Source organism: Mauremys mutica, chromosome 6, assembly GCF_020497125.1.
Source record: "Mauremys mutica isolate MM-2020 ecotype Southern chromosome 6, ASM2049712v1, whole genome shotgun sequence".
NCBI classification, from domain to species: Eukaryota; Metazoa; Chordata; order Testudines; family Geoemydidae; genus Mauremys; species Mauremys mutica.
The window spans coordinates 117043137-117046797 of NC_059077.1; positions in this window are offsets into that span (position 1 = coordinate 117043137).

The window sequence follows — 3661 nt, forward strand, 5'->3', positions numbered from 1 at the left end:
TCTGCCGGTCCCATGGTTTCGGCGGCAATTCAGCAGTGGGTACGCTGAAGGCGCAGGACTGGCGGACCTCCCGCAGGCATGCCACCAAATCTGCGTTACCAGTGGACCTCCCACAGGCGCGCCGCCGAAAGCCGCCTGACTGCCATGCTTGGGGCGGCAAAATACACAGAGCCGCCCCTGCTTAAGCACATGTACTATTGACTTCAGTAGGAAGACTCGTATGCTTAAAGTTAGGCACGTGGTTAAGTACTTTTCTGATTCAGGGCCAGGATGTGCAAGGAGAGCCGTAGAAGAAGCTGGGGCAGCTGATGCCTTCCCAACCCAAAGGCTTGCTCCATACACCTTAATATCAGGAAGGAGAGAGACGTACAGGAGAATCCTCCAGAATAGGATTCCATTGATGAGCCCCATTTGGTCTGGATGAAATATGGACACTTTTCTGTCCCCTCCCACCTGACTGGGGCCTCACTAGCACTGTCCTTATTTTCCAGAAGACGTTTTGTAGTGGTTACTTTGGTACAGCTTTGCCACAAGGACTATTCTTGTACTACACAAACTCCAATAAAAACTGTGGTTCCATTTGTTTTGCTGTTTTTCTTGCCTGTGAGTAGATTTTAATTCTTGCTCCTGGTGCAAGATGAACTTTAAAAAGCCCTAATCCGGTCATTGAAACCACTTCTTTTAAAAAAGCTCTTGGCTTCCACAGCAGAAAGAGCTGCTCTTTCTCCTCTAGTTATCTTTTACTGCGCCAGTGCCCCTCACTCCTATCCTGTTACCCTGGAGCCTGGGCTTCCTTCAGCAGGGATCGTCTGTCGAGCTAACTTGAGCAGGAATTTTGCTGTGTCAGGAATTTTGCTAAGGTGTAATCACCTTACTCTTGTTTTACCACTGACCTCCAAAGTTAGCATTTGAGCCCCATGTCTTTGGAGTGATAGGGTGGTTCCATAATTCACTTCACTTCTTAATATAGTTAGTGAGGGGGTGTAAACCCCATACTGGTCCTGAGAGCTGTACCAGGTGCCTGAGAGCTCAATTATCCCTCCTGCTGGCACCTGGAAGGGAGTTAAGTGGGTCAATTATCAGGTCCACCTGGAAAGGAGTCAGGTTGCTTTACAAGGATTGAGAAAAGCTCAGTTAGGCTGGGGCCCAGCAGAGAGGAGGCTGTGAGTTCTTGCTTTTGCAAATGGGCTGATTGAAATGAGGGGAGAGAAACATTGGAGAAAAGCCACAAGAAGAGGGGATTTAGCCCCTCTGACGGTTTGCAAAATAGGGGCAAGACTGTACGGAGACAGCTGTGGGGTCCAGCCTGAGGAGGGTGGAAGTGATTTAAGTTTATATTTTTGGTTTGGGATTTGTTGGAGAAATCCAGAGAAGAATCCTTCACATGGTCCTGCAGGCAGCCCGAGAGGACTATAGATTCACAGTGAACCCATGAAGGGGCTGGTGGAGAAGCCTGCAGATGACCACGGTAGGAAGTTACCCAGGACAGAAGCAGGGGGGGGTCTGAGTAGCCGGACCTTACCTGCTTAATACAGGGTCTCTGGTCTGAAACCCAGAGAAGAGACTGTCTGGGTTCTCCTACCAGCCCATAGCAAAGACCCCAGACACCGGGGCTGGAAGGACTAACGAGTCAGGAGTCATGCCAAAGACTCTGCTTGAGACTGTGGGACTATGTTTTGTTGCATTTTCTGTTACTCTGGGAGTGCTGATACTTCAGTGACCGACCAAAGGGCAGACACGTAGGAAGAGGCAGAGCTGGAGCAGCTGCCAGCAGGCGGCAGTAGAGAAGGAACTTACTACACCATGCCCAGACACCGGGGGCACACCAGTGGTGAGTCTATTTCTACAGGCTAATAAACAATTATTTTGCAGCTTTAGCCTTCTTGAAAGGTGCTGGAATGACAGCCGGAGAATCTAACATTCTCTGTTTTTTCACAGACTAGTTAAATCATTAGCTGCGGCAGTGTAAGCGTTTACTCCACTATTGTATTTCAATCTGGATGTGAGGGTTCTTAATACACTTTTGTATTTCTATAGCATCCTCCATCTCAAAGCACTGATAAATGTTAATGAATGAACTCTCAACTTTATTAATAGGGAAGCAAAAGTGTCAAAGGGGGTAATTCAGGCGGTGACTTGCTTAAGGTCTCATAGTCTGTGGCAGTCATTGAAAAAAAGCTGCTGTGCTGCAAACCACAAGTTGTTTATTTGTATTACCATAGCGTGTCGGAGACACAGTCATGGCCCCACTGGGCTAGGTGCTGCACGAACACAGAACAAAAAGATGGTACCTGCCCCAAGGAGCTTACGTTCAAAGTCCAACCTTCCTTCCCTCCACCATCCTTTGCTTATACGATGCCTGGCTTCTCTGCTGAGACTTGCTGAAGAGGGTGCTTAGGAGTATCAGTTATGAAAGTGTTTGTGATGTAGACACCTGGGCTGAAATCACACTTGGTCTGTGTGTATAATATTGAACAACTCCTAGCAACAAACTTACTGTCGCAACCAGGGGAGGGCAGGTTTGAACTGACGACACAGAGCTGTAAAGCTCCCTATCCCATTCCCAGTCTCTTGAGCCATGTCATTTTAAAATAAAAGTTTATTGGGGTTTTAAAAATCAGTGTGTAGGAGTCACTGATGTATGTACTGGTAGCTTCTGGCTCTGATGATTGGAACAAAGCAGGGTATTTGAAACTATCCGGGTTTGTTTCACTCTGAAGGTTTGGGAACACTTTTACTCTTTCCCTCAGGGAGATTAACATTTTCAAAGTGAGGTTTTAAAAAGCCTGTCTGTGAAGTAGTGAGTTCTGATGCAAGTAAAAATGTCTAGAGTTACGTTGGAGCTATGGAAGTGACTGAAAAATGTCCTGGGGGGGGGGGTGTATTTAGACTTGCTTTTGTGGCTTCTATATCAGAATTGTTCTGCTTCCAAGTCAACTGATGATGTTTCTAAGACCCAGCACTACAAACTCAATCTGGGATCTGACCACTGAGCTGTTCTTATATCAGCACGAGCGAGAAAGTATTTGCAGACAGAAGTTAGATATAGTGCATGAGATTCAGTAAACTCCGTCCCCCTGTTTGTATGAAAGGTGGCTCTGCAGTGCTAACAGAAGTAAAGTAAGAAAATATGGCTCAAAGACTCAAAGGGAACATCTATGTTATTTTGGTGCAGTCATTTTTCTGACACCCCCAGTTTAAAGGAGACTGGAAATCTACACTAGAGTGAGCAAGAAAGAGACCATCTCCTATTTAGGGCTTTTCATCAGTAGATCTCCAAGCATTGTACAAAGGAGGGAAGTATCATTAATCCCATTTTACAGATGGGGAAACTGAGGCACAGATGGGGGAAATGATTTGCCCCATGTTACCCAGGAATGCGTCAGGTCCCCTGAATCCTACTCCAGTACTCTATCCACTAGACCATACTACCTCCTAGCAAAGGCAACTGTGTCAATAGGTAAAACACATACCTGCCTGGGGTGTAGGGTGTGTGTGGTCACAACACAACAGTTTTAATGTTTGAAAAACAGCTATTTTTGGTCAGAAGTTTTGAAAAAAAAATTTAAAATGAGAAATGTCGTTTTCTGATCAGCTTTAATAACTATATTTTGAATAAGCTCCCCCTTTTCCCCAGTTACTGCCTTTCATTAGGATCTTT